General features: G+C 48.9%; 1 protein-coding gene and 1 pseudogene across 4 annotated transcripts in view; one reads left to right on the plus strand and one right to left on the minus strand.

The window, feature by feature from the left end:
* The window catches only part of LOC148036812 (NADP-dependent malic enzyme-like), a 214256-nt gene that overhangs the window by 86387 nt on the left and 103293 nt on the right, over positions 1–24576 (plus strand). The window lies entirely within an intron of this gene.
* LOC148036813 (uncharacterized) lies at positions 8309–9840 on the minus strand (annotated as a pseudogene).

Here is a 24576-nt window from a genome sequence, read left to right on the forward strand (position 1 = left end):
TTAAAAATCAACAATAACAACCCTTGTACCAATGGAGATGTTTTAAAACACAGCCAGTTCATTCTCATTGAAAGTAAGGTTCAACTCTTTTCTTTCTAACCTTCCACACACACACACACACACATCTGCCGATGCACTGTATATTACGACATACGAGGTAGATACCACTGTCTGTTTCGAGAGGGTTTTGGACCCCTGAGACGGATCATGCAGTATGAGGATCAGAGATGCTTGGGATTTTTCCTCTTGGAGCTCCAGAGGCGCAGAGCAACAATTCTACGGAGTAGGAGGCCCCCACAGCTCGGCTCACATAGACAGAGAGCAGTCACTGACTTTTTCATGGATACACGACAGAATATGGCAGATACCACTACTACTGCCACACAGCCTACAGGAATACATCATCATTGGACCTCATCTTCTGTAGGTGTCCCTTTGGATAGAGCAGTGGCACTTAGCCGGTCTAGGCGCCCACGTCCACCCGGACGAAGGCCTAGACATCCACATTACAGACAAATTAAAGCCATCATTGAGCGCCACAGGAGACAGATGCCAAGACGCCTTAGCTATGCAGAGATACACTTCCCTAGAGAACAGACATATCATTGATGGAGGGTTTTCCTTTCTCTACTCTCACTTTCAGATCACTGACATGTTTCCCTTTATGGGACACTATTTCATTTCATTTCATTTCCTTTTCAGTCTTATAGGCATGTTCTTCATCTTTCTTCTCGTTCTAGATGAGAAACACACCATCATCATTGTATGTACTGTTTTGGTCTCATAGGCCACATTGGCCTTTTAGAGACGTTAATATACTCTCTCTCTCTCTCTCTCTCTCTCTCTCTTTCTCTCTCTCTCTATGTGTGTGTGTGTGTGTGTGTCTCAGATTGTCCACCCTTGCCTGATCATGATACTTCGGTGACTATTGTGTGGGGATAGAAAAGAAAGCAACTAGACCTCGAAGATAGTATGGGGTCCCCCAAGAAAAGTAGGATATCCCTATCATCTAGCAATCACAAAAGAGGGGAGAAGAGAAAAATACTCGATTATTTGGAGCGGCATCGAACTCTCATATGGAGAAGGGCACGGAAGTGCTCCGAGATGTATGCAAAATGCATGACGAGGATATGGGAAATGTCGGAGAGATGATGGCAGCAATGTGCAATGAGGCCATACAACAAATCAGGGAAAAGATAGCTAGGAAAGTACAAGAATGGAAAAACAATATATACAAGGAGATTACAATACACCTCACCTCTTGAAAGACAGACATTGAAGCCTCTATCCAAGAAAGAAATAGGGTGATTGAAAAACTTCGGCATAAGATTACCAAACCAACTATTGGAACTAGCTTGACCTCCTTAAGGAGGAAGGGGAAATCACTGAAGCGATGCTTAACAAAGTACAAACTAAAATCAATGAGCTGAAGACACAAATGACGAGGGATATCAATACATGGGAAACCATAGCGAAACGAGCGCAAGCTGAAGTATAGTGAAATAAGCACAAGCCAAAGTATCTGAAAACTCGAAATGGATCGAAGTGGCTAAGAAGACACCAATAAAAAAGCTAGAGCTCGTGAATGAAGTAGCTGAAAAATCGAAATGGACCAAAGTGGCAAAGAAGACACCAACAAAAAAGGAAGAGGAGAAGAGAAGAAAGTTTAGAGCTCTACATGTCTAGGTGGTAGGATGGATCTTAAAGGAGAAAAAGTCCATCTTGAGGATGATCTCATACCCACACAAGTAGGTCAACGTAGGGAATGCATGCCACAGATTATGGAGGCCCACAATACTCTATGCAGATGACATAGTCCTCATCTTCAACACATTGAAGGGATTGTAGTGCCACCTAGATACACCATAGGCCTTTTATCCTGAGAATGATCTCACAAGGAATCTTGAGAAAACCAAGGTTATGGTGTTTAATACTTCCTCCTAGTGGATTTGGTGATTAGTGTCCCCTTTTACATACGGAGAAGAGACAATGGAGGTGGTCTAGATATATGTTTATTTGAGGATTACATCTTTAGGGCCAAGATTCACTTTGAGGAGGGAAGCATAGCATAGGTTGACAGGAGGTTGTGTAGCTTGAGGGTCGATGGAGAGCTAGTGCAATCGCATACAACTTCCGGAATCTTAGATGAAGCTTTGGCTCTTCGACACCTTGGTCACACCAACACTTCTATATGGGGTCCCCATATGGGGATCGAGCTACTTTTTTTTTGCAAATAAAGTGTGGCTAATTATATTACTTCAGAAAAACCTTGAATACAAAGAAGTGCTCTTTCTTAATAGAGTATCTGGAGCTGATGAAAGTTACAGATACATCATGTATGTAAGCCTCTCAAGGAGGTCTTGGGGGGATGGGGGCAAGAAGCCATGGAGGGGGGGTGTATCGCCATCTGGGGTTGCTTGCTTGCATCCACGAAAAATAGGTCCTGGTCGCCCCAAGTGCGCATGAAGTGCCATCGGAGCTCCTGACGAGCCCTGGACTCGCCCTGAACTTGATCCCATTGGCCGCGGAGGGAGTGAATGATGGAGGTCTAGAGCTCTGCTAAGGTCACATGTACTGAAACTCTCTCTCCGTAGAAAGCCTCCTAACTTCGCGCCTTTTGGATATATCAACTAGTAATAACTTTGCGCCTTCTAGATATATCAACTAGTAGGTCTCCCTATAATCTCCCATACCTTAGAGTGGATTGCTGTGGGCTCCAGCACCTGGCGGATGGGTAGAGCCTCTAAACCAACCATTGCGCACGCCCTTGCCTTGATGATGCATAAAGTGTCTTGCATTTCGGCCTCATAGAGGAGGTGACGGCCTTGGCTAACTGCCTGCCAATAGAAAGCTCCCCATTAGATACATCCAAGGCTGGGTGCTATGCGGCGAAGGATGTGGCATGCTCCTCTCCACACGAGCTGCACTGCCTTGCACGACCAGAGGCAATGCTTTGGGGTTTCCAGAGGCTGCTGTGTGCAACGCTTACAACCTCCCTCCTGCATCTGGGCAAGCTAGCTTCCCACCGCCAAGCCTCCATGTGCCACCATCCATAAAAAATACGATACCCTCCTCGGCCTCCAGCTATCCCATAGGCGGCACCAGAAGGTCCGTCGAAAAAACTCGGTGATGGTGTGCTCCACTCAGTGCGTCTGCTACATGATAGTGCCCAATCCATATCCTCCAGCATCAGTATGTGTCTGCCAATCCTGGCGGTGTACTCCAAGAACCTTGGTGGCTTCTTGGTGACCGTAGTGGCTGGCCATAGCCACTCTCCCGGATCCCACTCCAACTCATCAAGTGGCCTGGCCTTCCAAATCCAAAGGTGCCACTCCCTGAGCTCCTGCCAGAGCTGCCATGTCTTCCTCTGAAGGCCAATCACTCGAATTCTTTTCCATGAAAGGACAGCTATCCCCTCATCTTGCTGTCCTTTGTCAAGAGCTAGACGTCCCTCCTCCTGTATGGTGAAGGAGGTCCTTGGTGGAGCGTCGCCCACTCTACCTGCCACCTCTAGGGGGATGCCTGCTGGGGTGAAAACCTGGTGGCCCATACCTCCCCGGCCTCTATCAGCTCTCCTATTGGGGGAGCAAGCTACTCCTGAGGTATTGTTGCGTCTATCTCCCTTCTCCTCAACTCCACTTCTCTTTGGCAGCCTGATACTCGCTGCAGCACCTCCTTGTCCACCATCCTGTATACCTCCCGCCATGTCTTGATTGTATGAGCTGGGCCAGCCTCCCAACCAGCCCACTCGATGTGGGGGCGCTCGCCAATCTATGCCCCTTCCCGATCCTTGACCTGGGGATTCCACATCACCGGCTGATGGTCTATCTCCTCCTGGCAGCTTGGGGGGGTCTGGATTAGGGCCTTCTGAAGGCCCTGTCACACGCGGAGCAAGCTGCGTAGGAAAGGTGATCTGGGGGGGTGATCTGGGCTGACATGAAGATCCACCTCAGGGACGGCCTCCACCCCAGGTCTGCCCTCTTGGTGTGAGGCCGCGGACAACTAGCTTGCCCAAGAGGGCCATACTCTGATACTTTGGGTCTATGATCCCAAGCCCTCCCTCTGACCGATGCCGTATGATGGTTGCCCATGCCGCCTTGGCCTTGGAATCCCTAGAGCCATCTGACCCAGACCAAAGGCAGTTTTGCACTAGGCGGCCAAAGCTGTACTATGCAAGATGAGAAAAAAGCACCAACACGAGGCGATGTACCAAGCCGTTGCTAGGAGAACCTGGTTAACCACCATGGCTCAGCCGGCTAGTGAGAGGCGAGCCATGCTCTAGTAGGTCAGCTTCCTCTGAATAGAATCAAGGACTGGAAGGAACTGTTGGGTGGGAGTGATGTCGAGTCCCACATGGAACCCTAGGTACGGGACTGTTTGTTCTTTGCTCACCCATCTAAATCCCAGGTGGATACCCCACTGTGTGCTAGAGTCCAGGTCTATGAGGAAACCAACCGACTTTCACCAGTCGATTTTCGCTCCTGCTGCAAGACAGAACACCTCAAGAGCTAGCCTCACTCTCTCTAGCATCAGCTCATCATCCTCTATGTAGAGTGCTGTATCATTTGTATACTTTGAGTCTAACAACTCAGACTCCTCTCTCATTGGAAGTCCGAGGCCAAGTAATCCACTCACATGTGGCCTGATAAAATGGGACATCACCTTTGCAAAGAGTAGGAATAGGTACGGGGCCAGGGGGAAGCCCTGTCGTACCAATCTCTCCAGCCGAAACTCCTCCCTACGCCTACCACCTATGAGAACCCTGCTGTAAAGTGCGAAGACCCTGCAAATCCAAGCCTGAGGGAAACCCAACCTCGCCATGGTGCCCTCTAGGAAGTCCTAGTCCACCTTGTCATAAGCTTTCTCAATGTCCAAGAGTAGTACAGCTAGTCTCTACCCACTGTGCTGTCTCTACCCACCGTGTTGAGTCCACTCTGTCGCCTCAAAAAAGGTGAATACATTGTCCAGGATGCTCCTATCCTAGACAAAGCCTGTCTGTGTGTCATGGATGATGTCTGGAAGCACAGGGCGTAGTCGCCTACCGATCATCTTTGCCAGTGCCTTATAGGCCACTGACAATCGGTCTCCACTAGGAAAGCTCCAACCGGTCTCCTCCTTTGGGGAGAAGACTGATAAGGCTTATTGAAAGACTCCCTTGCATTTGTCCTGAAGTGAAGATCTCTTGGAAGGCCATCAGTAGGGGGTCCTTCACCACTTCCCAGTAGGTAGTGAAGAAGGCCTTAGAGAGGCCATCCTCTCCCGAGCATTTTTGCCCGTCCTGTGTATGGAAAGCCTCCTCTGGTTCCTTCTCTCTAAAGGGGGCTGGGATGGAGCGTCCCATCTCTGAGATGAGGGATGAGATGTCATCCCAAACCTGCTGTCTACATCGTTGCGCTCTAGCTGAGGTTCTATCTTGCTGGAACAAGCGACTGTAGTAGTCGTTGGTAATCTCCATCACCTTGTCTGGGCTAGAATGAGTCCTCTCATACTGATCTCGAAGGTTGCATATTTGTTCTCCTAAGGTGCGAGGTTGGTGCACCTTGAAAAACTCCCTGCACATCATGTCTCCCTTTTGTGCCCAAAAAGTTGCTGAGGTGCAGAAAGAGAACTCCGAGGGCTTGTCCTCTAGGCCAGCAATGGCTGCTCGCGCGCACACCTCCTGTGCGTGGAGGGTGGGATCCCCTGGTGCCTCCTGTAATAGTCTCTGTGTGGCTGCAAGGTCTCGTCGGAGTGCTCTCTCCCCCTCCCAACTCTGCCTCTTGGCCTGTATGGCTGCCTCTTGGCAGATACTGCTTGACTCGGCCAAGGCCTCAGCAACCTGCTGCTTTGCGATCCGGTCCCTTCTGCCCCACTCCTTGGTCAAACCTGCGCTATTTGTCTCGTCACCTCCTCCCTCCTATAACTTGTTGCTCTGCGATCCGGTCCCTCCTGCCCCACTCCTTGGTCCAATCCTGCGCTATTTGTCTCGTCACCTCCTCCCTCCTATAGATCGAGTTAGGGATCCGACAGGATCTTGTGTCTAGGGCAGATGCTAGGGGATCTAGTGTCAGGAGAAGGGGGCAATGATCGAACAACGTGGTGCCTGCCAACTACCCAATCTGGCCTCCATGAGAGCCTCCCCACTCTCCCACATAAAACGTGTCCAACCACTCCTGCAGGACTCCACGTAGCCGCCTGTATCCCCAAGAGAAGTCCTACTACCTCTCCCTCTTGTGGAAGGCAGGGTTTCTCCAGGCATCGCGTGCTGCTACTGCTAGTAGAAGGACTTCCCATACCTCCTACCTCTCCCCAGCCATGCCGTGGTAGTTTCTGCCTCTGCCTTGCTAGTCCTCCAAAGCTTCCAGGTTGTTGAAGTCTCCTCCAACGATCTAGGAGTCCACCTTTGGGTGTCCATCCGCGATCTCCACCCAGAACCTGCTGCATGCCCTAACCTCCGTAGGGGCATAGACATTGAGGACTCCAAGGCATGAGTTTTGAGTATCCAATCTGATCCATAGAACTGTCCCTGCTACTATCGTCCCCCGTGGTCTTGTACACAGGCGGTGAGACTTGGGCCAATAGAGGTGCATACGCCTCCACTCTTGCTGTGGGCACCTATGGCGTGCTCCCAGTAGGTGTGCGAGTTGCATGGGAGTACCTTCCCTACCTTATCATAATTTTGAATTTGTGCATGTATGATGTGATTGTAGGTGGGCCCGTCAAATGTGGTACAAGTTGTTACCAACAATGCATCCAATTGTTGGTGCATGGACTGTTTGCTTGAGGCCAATTTTCCTTCGATAGTGTGGACTCCATGTGGTGCAAGTCATTGTTCGGACTTGCTTATGAAGGACATTGAGAAGCTCAAATGAGTGAAGAGGGTGGTGCATAAGGCTACATTAGTTGTCACCTTCTTCACATTGAAGGTAAAGGTGCTCGTGATGTATCATAAGGATAGCACGCTTGAGTTGAAGAAGCCTTCTTCAACTCGCTTTGCTTATGTGTGGTTGTTGTTGGAGTGCCTTTATGAGGTGCGGTCCGCGGTGGTGTCCACTATATGGAATGAGTGGGATGAGCATGAGATAAAGGAGGCGAAAGCCATGTAGTGCTTGTGCCTCAATGAGAAATTCTAGCACAAAGTCCATGGGATCATGATTGCCATGACTCCCTTTTATAGGGTATTCCGTATATAGGGTATTCCGTATGAGCAATTGCAAGGTGTCCACCATCGGCCTTCTCGTTCAATTTTTTAGAGTAGCATTGGTGGAGGCACGAGCTTGCATGTTGATCATGGAGTCATAGCGTGCACACATCATTGACATAGCAGAGAAGAGATGGGCATGGATGTGTAAGCCCATCCATGGATTTGCAGCACTATTACATCCAACCTACAAGTCTCCAACAGTCATGGATGATAGAGAGTTGCATTTTGACCAGCTTGTATATCTCACTCGTATGGTCCCCATGGATGACCACAACACAATTATAGAGGATCTTGAATGCTATGCATAAGAGAAATTGGAGTACCTGTTCTCTCATTCACACAAAGATTTGCAATCAGCTTAAAGCACATGACAGTTAGAGCGGCCAGTCTATTGCCACACTGACTTGCGCATGATGAAGGCCATGATGACCATGGGTAGTCCAAAGCATTGTGGGTAGGCACAATAGTGTTCGTGCTCCAGTTTTTTGGTAGGCCTTCACACATGGCTCTGTTAAACATGTAAGCTAGGAATCCTGCCACCAAATCTCTAGCATGGATCAAGTGCTCGGCTACTAATCCATCATGATCTTGTGCGTTTCCTCTGCTAAGTCTGTGAATGGACTCTTAGACCCTACTTTCTGTAAAGAAAGTGGTGGTCTTTGGACAAGGCTCAGGTGGATTAGGAAGAGGTGGCTGACCCTCCACAGTATAAAGACTAGCTGCATACTCCTCCCATATAGCGGTGGACGTAATAGGTGTGGTGGGGCAATGCTCTTTGAAAAACCTCCAAGCCTTTCTAGAGTCCTGGCTCAAGAATAACTGATATAGGTCTCAGGCCAAGAATGTTCTTTCTTCCATTGTGTGAGGTGTCTAAAGAGTATTTGTGTCTATTTGTGGGTAGTGGACCCTAGTGCTATCTCTCTCTGTAGTCGTGCTCTGGTCTCACGGCACTCATCATCATACCAGCTATTCTGAGGTGTCACCCCGGTGGAGGCTCTCTGTGTGGGTCGTGAGTGTGGGAAGGCTACACCTGCAGCAATGTGTAGGGCCTCACTGAACTGCAGAGTCAGCTCCTGTAATGAAACGTTGGGGTCTGCATCTTGTAACAATCTAAGGATCTCCGCCTCATAGGTATTCTCTGTCTCTCTGGAAAAGAGGTATCTTGGGTGTTGGTGAGCTACATGATGGGTCTGTGTTAGTGAATTGGAGGTCGATGGTGAATGATAGGTAGGCATGATCCACTGCAACTCTGAGAAGGCGTGGGGATATTGAGAGGTCTTGGATGTGAGATATCAGTATCGGTGGGCCAAGAACATAGTCTACTGTGCTGGCACCGTGTTGGTGAGGATAACATGTGAAGGTGCTGGATAGGGGGTATCTAGCCAGGCCATTGAGAATGTCCAACCTGTGTGCTGTGCCCATCTCCACAAGGTATCTCCCATATTCGGTGACTTTCCCCATACCTTGAGATGTCCTCTCCAGCTATAGCTCTGACACATCCTGCCCCTGTAGCATCTCCTCAGATGCATCAAAGAAAGACACCTGATGGGAGGCTGTCCTGGCATTATAGTCTCCTAGTAAGATAATCTGTCCCTTTCTCCCTCCTTCGAGAACTCCCAAATATCCTCATCCAAAGCCACATATGGTGATTGCCCCTTGGGTTGGGCGTATCGGGACGTCATAGGGGGGAAATAGTATATGACAACATACAAAGTGTGTTCCTCATCACGCACTCTCACCCACATGTATCTGGCGTGCTCATCTCTGCGGACTACCTGGATCATCTGCTGTAGCTCCTCCCTGAATAACACTGGCACTCCTCCCGACCCGCGATTACTATGGTCTGTGCATGTCTCCTTCTTGCAAGTTGACTCCCACCTATAGCCTATAACCCGTGGAAGTGTAGTATGTGGTCCTTGATGTGTCTTTGAGTAGAACACTATATCTCTCCCTCTGAATGTCTCCTCAAAAGCTCTCACATCCAATTGGAGGGCTCTATGACAGTTCCAGGCTGCCACTGCAAGGCTGGTCCCATAGGTCTCACGCTGTCATTTGTGGCGCCTCTCCATGACTACCACTCTCCCTCCTTTGTAGAAGGCGAGTTTGCCCTCCTCCCTGGCTGCCTTAATTTTTGGCATGCACTCCCTCATGTGGGCTAGTTGGGCTGGTGTGAGATCGTCACCCAAAAGCACACCGGTCCCCTTCAATGTACATCGTTAAGCTAGGAAGTCTCTCATAGCCTCCATGGTGGGGACGTAAAGAATGAGTACATGCTCTTTTGAGCTCTCCCTTTCTGTGCTTTTCTTGCCCACTCTCCAAGCAGATACGTGCGTGTCTCTCTTAATATTCATTAACGTGTATAGCACCTTAGTGTCCTCATCCACTTTTTCATGCATCTTCAGCCCCGTCATCCGAACATGGAGTGCTCTCATTTTCCTTTTTTGTTCCTCCTCCAATGTGTCATTGATTATGGTTGTTGTAGGTACGTGTGCTAGGTGTTTCCCCTTCTTTGCAATTTGAATCCATTGCTCCGCCTCCTCTACTTGCTGTTGGGTTTTCTTGAGCATCTCTGCCCAAGAAACAGCCTCCTTCGTCGCCGCCTTCTTTTTTTGGAGTTGTTGTACTTCCTCTTTGATGCAGGTGAGCTCCTCGGTCATGCTAGGTTGAATTTCTCCTTCCTCTAGCTTGAGGATGAGCTAAATGTCAGTCTGTATAGCTGCCTAAGTGATTGAATCTCCCCATCTTGGGCTTCTATCTTCAATTCCAGCTTTTTAATCTTATCGTTCAGCTGCCTGTTCACTATGCTCAGTCCATTGTCATACTCCTTGACTTTGTTGATGGCATTGGTAATCATTTGCTCTATCTGGACCTTCTGAATTTTGGGGCCGAACTTCGTCTTGTTGTGTTGGGCACTAGCTAGTTATGTAGCGCCAATGGGCAATTTGGAGAAGATGTGTACATGCAAGTATTCAATGCTAATGGCACTGTGTGACACCGGCCTTGTTACAATGTTCTAATGCGCTGCTAATATTCTGGAGATTGATCAGGAGCACCCTACTTGATTACGACATATTGCTCCACCAGTGTGATCACAATTGAGGGCCTTCGAATGTAATTCCAACGCCCTTCCTAGAGTGAACTTTCCCGGCAGTTGACGGGGCAGTGACGTGATCTCCCGGCAGTGACGTAATTGGATGTTCGGACCTTCCTGGAGTGATGAGATCTCCGCCCTTTTCCTGGAGTGACGTGATCGACTGACGGGCAGTGGCGACAGTGATGGGTGGCAGTGATAGGGTAGTGATGGCACTGAGACAGGCGACAGTGACGGGGCAGTAATGGGCGACAGTGATGACGGGTGATGGAGACGGGTGGTAGTGACGGGGTAGAGAGAGAGAGAGAGAGAAGATGGCGAGACTAGGCAATGGCGAGAGATTGCGAGACTAGGTGATGGCGAGAGAGATGAGAGAGGGCTGTAAGGGGGATTGGCGGTAGTGACAAGATAGAGAGAGAGAGATGGTGAGACTAGGCGATGGCGAGAGAGAGAGTCATCCCTGGTCAGATATTGCAAAATGTTTTATAGAAAAGACTGGAATTTCTCATGGTAGCATGGTTATTCATGCTTCTTGGTGGCATGTGCTTAATTCCATAAGACGTGTAAAGGTCTCCTAGTCTTTTCTCCTTTCTCATTGGCAGGCGATGTTACGTTTTGCAGTTTGGCGTCCCTTGATTCTCATAAGGAGGAGAATTTGATGCAAGGTGAAGTGCTGGGTACTTCCAGGTTGTTGAATTGGCTTGATAAAGATTTGCATAGAGATAAGTTTAATTGGATGGCTTGTTTGGGGTTGCAAAAAGTCCTTGATGGTGTCATTCCTAGACAGGCTTGTCTTTATTCTTTTCGGTGTATCTGTTAGCACTTCCGGGTACCTCGAGGTTATTGTGACATTTGGTCATTTATACAGGATAGGATTTTGAGGTTTTCCCCTTTGCGAGTATTGCAGCCATTGTCTCCCTGGCGTGATTGGAAGTTTGTGATTCCTAATGATTTTGAGAAAAGGTCAGCTAACCAGATTTATCATCAAATGGTGGAGGCCAATGGATGGGTCACGGAAAAGGCAAATAAATGGCATATTCGGGATAGTAAAAAGAAGTTGTAGGAAAGATTCATCGAGCTCTGGAAGTCTAAGGTTCCATATCAGGGTAAAGTGTTCATGTGGAGGCTGCTTATTGGGGGTCTTTCAACTGGCGATGTGTTGCATGCCCGCAATATCTCTACTGGTCGTCGTGTATTCTGCACTATATGTTATGAAACATTGCTTCATCTCTTTGTCTATTGCCCTGTTGCTAGATAGATTTGGAGTTTTGTTTCCTGTGTGTGGTCCGCGGCAACTCAGCACCAGCTATCAGGTCGTTCGTGGATTATGGGAAAGCTTTCTTCTTCGTCCTCTTTTCACAGATTTTGCTTGCCTTTTCCATTTCCTTAGATGGACAGCCCTGTGGCATATATGGCGTACTCGGAATGCCTTCATTTTTGATTCAGTATCACGTATCCATGGTCATGTGGGGGCTCCTACCAATGCGCCGGTGCCCTCGGCCCCATTGAAGTGCGCCCCTGCTAGTGCCATCGCACCTCCCCCGTCCCTTTCGCCTACCTCCTCACCATGGCACTACCCTCTTCCCTTCTCGTCATCAAGCTACGCCTCCCCCTCCCTGCTATCGCACTGCGCTTCTCCCTCCTCGCCATAACGTTGCTCCCCCTCTGTGTCCCCCCCCACCCGGCCCTGTGGCTCCCGCCTGGTACCTCCTCCCTTGCATGGTACCTCCCCCCCCACCATCACGCTGCCCCCCCTCCCCCCCGCTCTTGCACCTCCCCCACGCCCTGGTCACCTGCCCCACGTCTGGTCCCCCTCCCCCCCTCCCCTTTCCCCCCCCGACTCCCCCCGCCCTGGTACCTCACCCGCGTTCTTTTCCATATCCTCCACTCTGCGGCCACGTATCTATAGGCCTCCCACGCCGTCATCCGTGGCACTCGGCGCCTCTATCGGTATCAGAAAACAGAATCCCTCCCCCTTTTTTCTCCTTGCCATGGCCCTTCCCCCTCAGTTGCTCCCTCCATTTGCAGCAACACTTCCCCCTCCAGTAGTACAGTAGTGTGTTTGGTAGGTTCTCAGTAGGGAAGCGCAATGGAAACCTCTAGTCGCACGCTGGTGCATTCTGCGATTGCCCCCCAGTCAAACACCTTGCGCATTGTCCTCTCTGAGGAACAGCTCTTGGCCGTCCGTGCCACAGAGCTAGAGCTTAAAGAAACAACGATGTTTGGTCAGGTAATAGGACACTCTCCAGCGAGGGCCTAGCTTTGGGATTGACTCCACTCCACATTGCGCATTGGCACAGCGCAAATCATGGAGGTAGTCCTCATGGGCTATGGGATCTTCATGGTTCGTCTCACCTATGCGAATGCAGCTCGTTAGTGGAAAGCTTGCCATATGTCCCCACGAAGGGGGTCATTCACATGGTTCCTTGGTACAACGGCTTCACAATGGAGTCATTTGAGCTCCACAACAGTTTTATCAGACACTGAGTCACTTTAGTTTTCCCCGGTCTGGGGGTAGAGTACCACTAGTTAGTGGAGGACTTTAGTCGGCTCTTCGGCATAGTTCTTCCTGTCTCCTTTGCGGATGCTATCACAGCTGCAAGAGTTTCCAAGGTACAAGTGGCCGTGAAAGACACAAAGAGTATTCCCAAGTTCTTGGAGATAGAGGTTGAAGGTCACTTGTTACATTTATTGTGTAACTTGTTGGGAAACAAGCGCGAGAGAGGACCGTCCGGGGGACCTTGGGTGTCCGAACGGGGTCAAGGGGAGCCTAGGAAGTGAGTTTAAAAATAGTATAACTCACCTGAAGTTGAAGGCTGGCAGGGGAGTCACGATTTCGTTTGGGCCAGCAACTTCCTAGGTGTGGCTGGGTGGTAAATGGAAGAGATCTCTCTCGTGTTTGTTTCGGTAGAGCTGAATGGGTATCACCAACAGAAGAAAAAAAAGACAGTCCCGTATGTAATACTGGTATCAGAGCCAGTTCGACCACATCCTGTGTTGGTGACGACTGCAATCGGGCAATGTCCTGTCTTCAGTCATTATGGCCATGTTCTGCATCAACACATGCCACATTAATTATCACTCTGGCCACGGCCTTGTTCCCACGCGACTTCACTGTGGTGTTTAATTACACCCTTACCCAGCGCTCCTGCCGATAGGCGTTGTTTACAAGCGACCTGTATACAACCACTACAGATTGGAGGAAAATCGTAGTGTTCCTCACGTTTTTTCTACCATTGACTTATAAAGGCCATCGACATCTGTCCTACCTTTGTAATCAGGGAAGCACCCCACCTTTGTCTGCAAATTTCTATATTTTCTTTCCCATTCCAGTGTATAGATGGGGGAAAAAGGGAGAGAGGGGGCAATGGAAGCCTCTAGTTTCAGGGACCACCCTATGGTGGATCCCCATGAAACTAAAATGCAAGAAGAACAATGGGAAGAATTATTTGCTACACGAGAACAATTTGATGATTTAACTGCTCATATGCAAGCACAGGGGGTTCAAATGGAGTTGCTAACTCAAGCACTCACCGAAATAAAATCCCAATTAGCTTTATTACTAAAAAGAGATAAAGGTAAGGTAGAGATCTCAAATATTCCATCTTCATCAAAAGATGTAGATGTGACTATGTGAGATCCTAGGGAACCCCATCAAAAATTGAGGGATAACCCAGTGTTCAAAGATACGAAACCCCCTCAGTTTCATGGGGAGGAAAATGACAGAAATAAAGACACTATCTTTAGCTTCCTCCAAAAATGCGAGGATTTGGACAAACTTAAGAATACTCCACCACATCTCCAAGCGTTGGAGGCCAGTCTAACCTTGGGGCCGAAAGCATATAAATGGTGGAGAACTTTAAAGGAGGCAAATAAAATACCTGAAACTTGGGCTCAATTTGAATCAGTCTTTTTGAAAGAATTCCTTCTTGAGAATGAAATGGAAAGAAATTGGGAAGATTGGGATTTTGTTAGACAAAAGGGAAGACCTTTGCTAACATATCTCGAGGAGTATCGTGAGATAATCCTCAAATTGGAAGGAATAGATGAATTTCAAAAGACGAGGGTTCATAAGGGGACTAGATAAGGTCTATAAAAAGAAAGTGAAAAGGAGTTCACCTAAGACGCTTGAAGAGGCAATTAAATTTGCATTAATCAGTGAAGATAATACGCGTCCAGGTGCACTTACTATTCTCACTGACACGGAGGCCAAGACTAAGGAATTTGAGGCCTCAAAATTTGTAGGCAAATCCAAAAGGAAAATGCCATTCCTTAAGGGTAAGAAATAACCCTTTGAAAAGAAACAATATGTAAGGCCGAAGTTAAGTCAATATGACTTTGATAAAGCCAAAAAAGAAAGGTTGCGTTTCAATTGCCTGTCCCCTAACCATGCTTCTTGGAATTGCCCTCAAAGAAAGAAGGGGGAAGATAAAGGAAAGGATAAGGACAAGGGCAAGGAAAAAGAGAAAAAAATCCATGTAGTGCAGACCCTAGAATTAAAGGGGCATGAAAAGTATAAATCTTTAGAGGTCTTGCACAAGGATGCACAACATAGGTGTTGTATATCAACTTCTATGTGGCAACCTACCTTTGGGCCACATGATTTAGTTAGAGTGCATGGATTGATAGCTGGAAAGAGGGTTAGAGTCATGATTGATGACTTTGCCACCCACAACTTCATAAATTATGCATTTGTCAAAAAGTTGAAACTTCCCCAACAACAGAGTGAGCATCAATATGTTGTTTGTATGATACAAGGTCAAGATAATAAAATATGGGATACAATAGTATCCAATTTGGAAATCGAGATCCAATGATATAAAGATAAGCTTGATTTCCAAATTATGAATATGGAAAGAGCCGATATTGCTTTAGGGAGGGAGTGGCTATGGGGATTGGAACCATCCTTAAAGCGTAGTTATCATCATAATACATTGGAATTTGAAAGGGATGGTAAGACTTTTGTGATTCAAGGTGAATATGATTTATCTGATAACCCTTTGATGTGTTCCCTTGAAGTTCAGAAGCTGATAAAGAAGGAATCTTGTGAGGTATATATGTTATGGTCCCTTCATGTACTGGAAACTTTTACTTTTTGTAATATAGAGCAACAATTTTCTTATGTTTGTGAGTTGAATGTAGATAATGAATTAAGTGGTCTGTTAGATGAATTTAAAGATGTGTTTCCTTTTGATTTACCAAGTGGCCTTCCACCAGATAGGGGTGATGTAAATCACCCAATTGACATAGATAGGGATACACACCTTGTTTCTAAACCACCTTACAGGCTAAGTGAAACACAACACCAAGAATTCAAAAGACAAAAAAGACAGTCCCGCATGTAATACTGGACTATCTTTTTGGAATACTTATGGTTAGTATTCCAACTGTTAAGAACCCATTCCCTTTATGCGAAGAAAACTAAATGTGAATTCTTCACACAAGAGGTCAAATATTTGGGGCATATTATCTTGAAAGAGGGAATCAAGATGGCTCCAGAAAAAGTAAGGGCAATTATTGAATGGCCATCTCCAAGGAACCTGGAAGAGCTGCAGATCTTCCTAGGTTTATCTGGATTTTATCGTAGATTCATTCGAGATTATGCCGGGATAGTTGTTCCAATGACGGACCAACTTAAAGGGAAATGGAAGAGAGCTTTAATTGGGGAACAAACCAAAATGAAAGTTTTCAAAAACTTAAGGTAGCTATTGCTATAGCTCCAGTACTATTAATTGTGGATCCCAATAAACCATTCGTGGTTGAGGCTGATGCTAGTGACAAGGCAGTAGGCGTGGTCCTATTACAAGAGGGTCGACCGGTTGCTTTTGAAAGCAAGAAATTAGACTGTGCAAAATGGAATTATTCTGTTTATGAGAGGGAGCTGTATGCAATAGTACATGCAATAAAGAAATGGAGACACTATCTTTAAGGTGCCAAACTTTTGATCTTGTCGGATCATGAAAGCATTCAGTGGCTTAATGACCAACTGGATCTACAAGGGCGTAAAGCTAGATGGGCCGAAATCCTCCAAGAATTCGACTATGAGATAAGATATAGAAAAGGAAAGTATAATATAGCGGCTGATGCACTCAGCAAAATGCCTATCATAAATGAATTGAGTTTTACTTAGTTCACTTCCGATTTGCTTGAATCCTTAAACGGGAAATGCTAGGTTGATCCGGCATATTCCAATATATGGGAAGCAATAGAAAATGGGGATCCAAATGGAAGGGCCTTCACTGAGGAAGGGACATCTGAGGATGTTCAACAAGGAAATGGAACATCAGGGGTTGCTCAAATGGGATTCAAGTGGAAGAATTTTACCATTGATAATGGTTATTTACTCTACAAGGGTAGGGTATGTGTCCCGAAAGATAAAGAAATAAGGCGCCAAATACTATTTGAGTGTCATGATACCCCTAGTGCAGGACATCCAGGAGCTAATAAGACTTATAGTCTTATTAAAAGCTAGTTCTATTGGCCTAGAATGAATAAGGACGTCCTTGACTATGTGGTCAAATGTAATAAATGCTAGGTTAATAAAGCTGAAAGATTGAAAATGGGAGGACTTCTCCACCCATTAGAGATTCCTTCGGGACTTTATTGTCGCATTACCCAGGACACAAAGGGGGCACGATTCTGTGTGGGTGATTGTGGATAGGTTAACCAAAATGGCTAGGTTTATTCCAACTTCAACTGATGTTAAAACACTAGAATTGGCTAGATTGCTCATAGAGAACATATATTGATTGTATGGCCTTCCGGCAAATATAATTTCTGATCAGGATAGAAAATTTGATAGTCAATTTTGGCGCGCTGTATTTAGGAAGTTGGATACTAAACTTAGCATGAGCACGGCGGAGCACCCGCAAAATGATGGGCAAACTGAAAGGGTTAACCAAATCCTTGAAGATATGTTGAGAGCATATGTAAGTAAAAGGCAAACTAATTGGGAAGAGTATTTACCGATAGCCGAGTTTGCATATAATAGTGCCAAGCACTCTTCCACTGGATATAGTTCATTTATGCTAATGTATGGGTTTTAGCACAGAGCTCCTCATGCAGTAGGACTGCACAAGGAAAAGGTTCAAGCAACAAAGGATTTTTTGGAGGATATGAATAGTATGTTAAAATTTGCTCAAGAAAATATTAACAAAGCTCAAAATCGAGCTAGAGCTTATGCAAATCCTCACCGAAGGAAGGGGAATTGGTCTATCTTAAGGTGTGCCTGAACAAACTAAAACCATGAAAACGGGACGATGTCCAAAGCTTTCACCCAGGTATTGTGGTCTTTTCACAATACTTAAAGAGGGTGGGAAAATAGGTTACAAGCTCCAACTGCCTGTTGGTACTAGAACACATCCAGTTTTCCATGTAAGCTAAGAAAGAAGCTGGGTGATATGGATAATCTAATCTTAAATGATAACATTGAGGAGCTATTAGGTGACCAATTTATTCCACATGAACCAGAAAGAATTTTAAATGCTCGTAACAGACGAACAAGGGATACTATTTATCAAGAATATCTGGTGAAATGGAAAGATTGTTTAGAAGAAAGCTCAACATAGGAGCGAGTACTTTGGGGAAAAGGTTTCCCAATTTACAGTTGGACCTTCTAAGTATCGCTTTCGAGGATGAAACTGAATCTTAAGGGAGAGGAAATGTTACATTTATTGTGTAACTTGTTGGGAAACAAGCGCGAGAGATGACCGTCCGGGGCCTTGGGCGTCTGAACGCGGTCAAGGGGAGCCTAGGAAGTAAGTGAGTTTAAAAATAGTATAACTCACCTGAAGTTGATGGCTGGCAGGGGAGTCATGATTTCGTTTGAGCCAGCAACTTCCTAGGTGTGGGTGGGTGGTAAATAAAAGAGATCTCTCTCGTGCTCGTTTCGCTAGAGCTGAATGGGTATCACCAGCAGAAGACAAAAGACAGTCCCGTATGTAATATCACTCCTTTAGGTAGTAGGTCACAGTGATCAGGCAACCGGGATAGTGCCTGCGCTGCCATGACTTTGGGCACCGGGCAACAGATTGTACGCGCTTTGGAGCCAAGGCGGCTCCGTCAATTGGCGCATAGGTGGATGTTGACAGCTTCACACGGGTCTAGAGATGACAAACAGGGAGACAACAAGGGGGCCCGCAACCAGCTCCGTAGATGTAGCCTTGACAGTAGGGAGTAGGAGGGCAACCAACGCCCCCCCGGCAGAGCACTCGGTAGCCCCCACTGCCCGCCCCATTTGGCAGGACCGTAGCCCCCCATACCCACCACCTGAGCCACAGACTACCTCACTTGAGATCCCACACCCCCTACACCCCCTACACCCTCCCCCCGCCACCTCCCATGCCTCCCCTAGTGACCCGGACCTATCCCCCGTCCCCCTTCCAGGGCCACCAGCCCCCCCCCCCCCCCCCCCCCCCCCCCCACAACACCCACCATGTACCTCCGACCATCCCACGATTCCTCGATCTTCTTTCCCCCCACCACCCACCTTGCCAAGCACCCCCCACCTCCCCCCCGGATCCGCCCTCGGTTCAGGTGATCACCCCCAGACCCACCCCCGCTCCTCCCACTCAAGAGGTGATGAGCCACACATGCTTACATCCTCCTCGCACTAGTAGTTCTCCCCCTCCCACACTGCCACCAGCTCATCTGCCCTTGCCACCCGTCACACTTTCCCAAGACGGGCACAGCTGTTGCCTTACGGAGTCCCTGCCACATGCGGAGCAAATTGTGTAGGAAGAGTGATCGGGGGGGATGATCTGGGTTGACGTCAAGATCCATCTCAGGGACGGCCTCCACTCACCACCAAGCCTCGGTCTACAAGCCTGAAGATCCTCTTGCAATAGGACCTTCTAGGTCTGTCCTACTAGTGTGAGGCTGCGGACAACTAGTTGGTGCAAGAGGGCCATACTCCAATACTCTAGGTCTATGATCCAAATCCCTCCCTTTGACCAATGTATGATGGTCGCCCACGCCACCTTGGCCGTAGAATCCCCGGAGCCATTTGACCTGAACCAAAGGAAATTCCGCACTAGGCGGTGGAGCTGCACTACGCAAGATGAGGAGAAGCACCAACATGAGGCGATGTACCAGGCCGTCACTAGGAGGACTTGGTTAACTACCAGGGCTCGGCCTGCTAGTGAGAGACGAATTGTCCAGTAGGTCAGCTTCCTTCGGATAGAATGGAGGATTGTAAGAAATTACCGGGCGAGAGTGATGTCGAGTCCCACTTGGAACCTTAGGTAATGGACGATCTGCCATTTGCTCACCTATCTAAATCCCAGGAGGACACCCCACTCCGTGCTAGAGTCCAGGTTTGTGAGGAAACCAACTGACTTTCACCACTTGATTTTTGCTCTCGCTGTAGAATAGGACATCTCAAGAGCCAGCTTCACTCTCTCCAGCATCAACTCATCGTCCTCTGTGTAGAGTGTTGTATCATCTGTATACTCCGAGTCTAGCAACTTAGTCTCCTCTCTCATTGGAAGTCGGAGGCCATGTAATCCGCTCATGTGTGACTTGAGGAAGTGAGACATCACCTCTGCAAAGAGTAGGAACAGGTATGGGGCCAGGGAGCAGCCCTTTCAGACTGATCTCTCCCTCCGAAACTCCTCCCCTCTTCTACCGCCTATGAGAACCCTGTTGGTGGCTGATCTGTAAAGTGCGGAGACCCCGTGAATCCAAGCTTGGGGGAGACCCAATCTCACCATGGTGCCCTCTAGGAAATCCCAGTCCACCCTATCATAAGCTTTCTCGAAATCCAAGAGTAGTATGGCCAGTCTCTGCCCACTGTATTGAGCCCACTCTGTCACCTCAAAGAAGGTGAATACATTGTCTAGGATGCTCCTATCTTGGACAAAGCTTGTCTGTGTATCATGAATAATGTCTGGAAGCATGGGGCGTAGTCTCCTACCAATCATCTTTGCCAGTGCCTTATAAGCCACTGACAATAAGGTGATCAGTCTCCACTTGGAAAGTTCCAACCGGTCTCTCCCTTTGGGAAGAAGATTGATGAGGCTTGCCGAGAAACTCCCTGGCATCTGTCCTGAAATGGAAATCGCCTTGAAGGCCATCAGGGGTCCTTCACCACCTCCCAGTAGGTAGTGAAGAAGGCCTTAGAGAGGCCATCCTCTCTGGGGCATTTCTGCCCGTCTTGGGTATGGAAAGGCTCCTCTAGTCCCTTCTCTGTGAAGGGGGCTAGGAGGGAGCATCCCATCTCCTCTGTGGGACGGGATGTGATCCCAGACCTGCTGTTTGCAATGCTCTTCTTTGGCTGAGGCTTCCTCCTGCTAGAAAAGGCATCTGCAATAGTCGGTGGGAATCTCCATCACCTCATCTAGGCTAGAGCGAATCCTCCCATACGGATCCGGAAGGCTACGTATCTGATCTCCTGAGGTGTGGGGCTGGTGTGCGTGAAAGAACTCCTTGCACATCCACGCTCAGAAGGTTGCTGAGGTGCGGAATGAGAACTCCGAGGGCCTGTCCTCTAGACTGGCGATGGCTGCTCGTGCACGCACCTCCTATGCATGGAGGATGGGATCCCATGGTGTCTCCTGTAATAATCCCTGCGTGGCTGCTAGGTCTCCCCATAGTGCTCTCTCCTTCTTCTAGCACTGCTGCCTGGCCTGTAGGGCTACCTCTTCGCAGATGCTGCTCAACGTGGCCAGGATCTCTGCAACCTCTTCTTCGATCTGGTCGGCACACTCCCTAGTCCAGATCTACTCAATCTGACTCCACCTCTTCCCTCTTGTAGATTGCATCAGGGATTCGACAAGATTGTGTGTCTAGGGCAGATGCTCGGGGATCAAGTGTTAGGAGAACCGGGCAATGATCAGACAACGTGGTTCCTGCCAACTGCCCAACATGGCCTGCACGAGATCATCCCCACTCTCCTACATAGAATCTGTCCAACCGCTCTAGTAGGACTCCACCTAGCCACTTGTAACCCCAAGAGAAGTCCAATGACCTCTCCCTCCTGTGGAAGGTTGTCTCTCTCCATGCATCGCGTGCTCCTACTGCCAATAAAAAGACCTCCCAAGCCTCCTGCTCCTCCCTAGCCATGCCTTGGTAGTTTTTACCTCTGCCCTGCCGGTCCTTTAAAGCCTCCAGTTGTTGAAGTCTCCTCCGACAATCTAGGAGTCCACCTCTGGGAGTCCTTCCGCGATCTCCACCCAAAATGTGTTGCGTGCCCTAACCTCAATGGGGCATAGACATTGAAGACTCCTAGGTAGAAGTCCCCAATATCCAATCTGATTCATAGAACCCTCCTTGCCACGATTGTCCCGTGGTCTCGTACACAAGCCGTGAGACTCGGGCCAATAGAGGTGCAAACACCCCCACTTCTACCATGGGCACTGATGGTGTGCTCCCAGTAAGTGTGTGAGCTGCCCGGTAGTACCTTCCCTACCCGTTGGGCCTGGGCGCGAGTGAGCTTTTGCTCTTGTAGAAGTAGGATGTCGATCCATCCGGCAAGGGCCGGCCGCAGCTCCTGCCAGATAATCAATTTCGTAGATGCCCCACTATAGTGGAGGCTATTCACATTCCAGGATGCAAGGTGTAAACTCATGGGGAAACCTGTCGCTGACCGAACAAGCATCTGTTCGGTGTGGAAGTTGCTGACAAAGAAGAGGAACTATGAGGCATGCGTGTACGCTTCACTGCTAGCGTGGAAGGTGAACTTCATTCCCCCATGGTGGCCCTCAGGCGGACCATGGGGGTGATGGATGCGCCTGGTTGAACCACCAGGGCATCTATCAACCATGCTGAGAGGCGAGACTCTGTACAGTGCTAGAAACGGGCTGCCTGTACCAAGGGCCACTCTATCATATCCATCGGTGCTCTCCACTGCGGAGGGGCTCGAAAGATAATGCTGAAATGAGGGACGTCGGCCCCAGCCCCCACTAGTTAATGTCCATCATGCAACTGGGCCATTGCTGGGAGAAAAGTGTCAGTCCACCTTCTCCCATCCATTGGGAGATGTGGTTTCCGCCTGGCTCTTTGCCTTCTCAATGTGAGATGTCGTCTAGTCTCCTTTGTGAGAGGTCTGGAGAAAGAATGCGTAGTTTCGTCCATCCGGTGGTGCTAGTAGGTGGACCTTACCGCTCCTCGACTTGTGTACCACGAAGATTCCCACCTCCACGGGTACTGGGAATTCTCTGCGCTCTGCAACGCTCAAGTAAGACCACGGCCCATTGCGAAAAAACTCCTGTGGTAGCAGCTGTGCCTATCTTGGGAAAGTGTGTCGGGCAGAATGAACGGAAGAACTAGTGGCTTTGTGGGTGGGGGAAGAGGGGCAAGACTAGCGGCAAGTGGATGGGTGGGGGGTTGGTCACTTCTGCTGGGTGGGGATCAAGGGGGTGGGATAGCAGGGGTCAGGGTGGGGAACGGGGGGATCTAGGGATGGTGGGGTGGTCGGATGCACCTGGTAGGTGTGGAGGGGGGGCCAGGTAGCTCTGGAGGGGGGGGCTGTGGACTAGGGTCAGGGGGGGGAGGGGGGTGCGCTGTCAAGTGAGGCAGCCTGTGACGCCTCCGTGGGGGGTGTATGTGTGGGCTTGTAGTCCGCCGGGTGGCAGGGGCGCTGTACGGTGCTCTGCTGATGGGGTGACGCTCACCCTCTTGTACCCTGTTGCCGTGGTCGTGTCTAAGGGAATGGCTGCAGCCCCCCTGCCGTCTCCCTCTCTGTCGTCTCTGGAGCCGTGAAAAGCCATCCGCATCCACCTGTGGGCTTGTCGGCGAAGCCACCTTAGCTCCGAAGCGTGTGCACTCTACTGCCATATGCCCAAAGTCATGGCAATGTAGACACTACCTTGGCTACCTAGTCACAATCACGTGCTGCTTGAAGGAGTGTTCGCCTACCTCAACCTCTAGAAACTGTGGTATATTCTTTGTCTCTTTCACTCCAACTGGTACCTTTGGGACTTATGTGGCTGTCACTGCATCCGCGAAAGAGGCGGAAAGGATTTTACCGAAGAGCCGTTCGAAGTCTTCCACAAGCTGGCGATACTCTACTCTATCACAGTCCGGGGAATAGTAGGGTGACTGAGTGTCTAAGGAAACTGTTGTGGAGCATGAATGCCTCCACTGTGAAGCCATTGTACCAGGGGATGATATGTATGATCCCCCTCGTGGAGGCATAGGGTGAGCTAGCCAGTAGCTCACGTGTTGCGTCCGCAGAGGTAAGTCGTACCATGAAGATCCCTTGACCCATTAGAAATGCCTCCGCTATCTGCGCTGTGCCGATGCGTAGCGTGGAGTGAAGCCAATCCCGAAGCTGGGCCCTGGATGGGGAATGCCCTACTACCTGATCGAAGATCGTGTTTCTTTAAGCTCCAGCTCTTTGGCACGGACAGCTAAGAGCTGTTCCTTATATAGGACGATGCGCAAGGTGTTTGATTGGGGGGCACTCGTAGAATGCACTAGCGTCTGACCACTGGTTTCCATTGCGTGTTCTTGCTAAGAACCTATTATTCTCGCTGTTGTGCTACCAAGGGAGGGGGGGAGGGTGTTGTAGAGGGAGGGTGCAACCGGGGGGGCGGCTGTCATAGGGTGGCATGCAGGTGGCCCGGCCCGGGGGGCCGGGGGGGGGGTGGGGTGGGCAGGTGGCCAGGCGGGGGGGATCAAGGCCAGGCGGAGATGTCGCTTGGGGGGGGGGGGGGGGGGAGTAGGCGGGATCAAGGTTGGGATCAAGGCCGGCGGGGGCATCTGTGGCTAGTACTCGGCCGGCAGGGCAGTGGCGAGGGAGACGGGGATGGTGCTGGACGAGCCGCAGACAGTTGGCGAGGGGAAACATAGGCGATGGGCGTAGCGCAGCGCAGCAACGTGACGGTAGGAGCTTCTAGTCTCCCTCTCTTAAGCATCGGGTACCACCTAATACTCATTGGGCATAACTTATTACAACATTTGCCTTTGACACCCACTGCATCCTGAGGTCCTTGGCTTGTTACCATGAAATAATTGCCATGTGCATCACGTGTGTTGAACAACCTTGCACAATTGATTAATAACTCAATCAAATGTTATTGGTAAGATTAAAGCATCTTAAAATTTCACGTCCCCATGACAGACTGTCTATTTTTCTAAAACTATCCTCAAAATACCCAGCTTCCAACCATAGTGCTCCATTGCAATTCCATACTGACATCCTAATTGTCTCATAGGTAGCGCACTGTCAATGTGATTGATGTTTTGCAATAATCACCCTACCATCTCTGTATGCTACATATTTTCCCTCCTTACATGCCTCCAATATCTTGGGCATGCTGGCTTTTCTATGTTCTAGCTGAGTGGGCGTTAAATCCTCATC

This window comes from Lygodium microphyllum, chromosome 4 (assembly GCF_053477565.2).
Source record: "Lygodium microphyllum isolate KBCC chromosome 4, Lygodium_microphyllum_v1.1.10, whole genome shotgun sequence".
In the NCBI taxonomy this organism is placed as follows: Eukaryota; Viridiplantae; Streptophyta; class Polypodiopsida; order Schizaeales; family Lygodiaceae; genus Lygodium; species Lygodium microphyllum.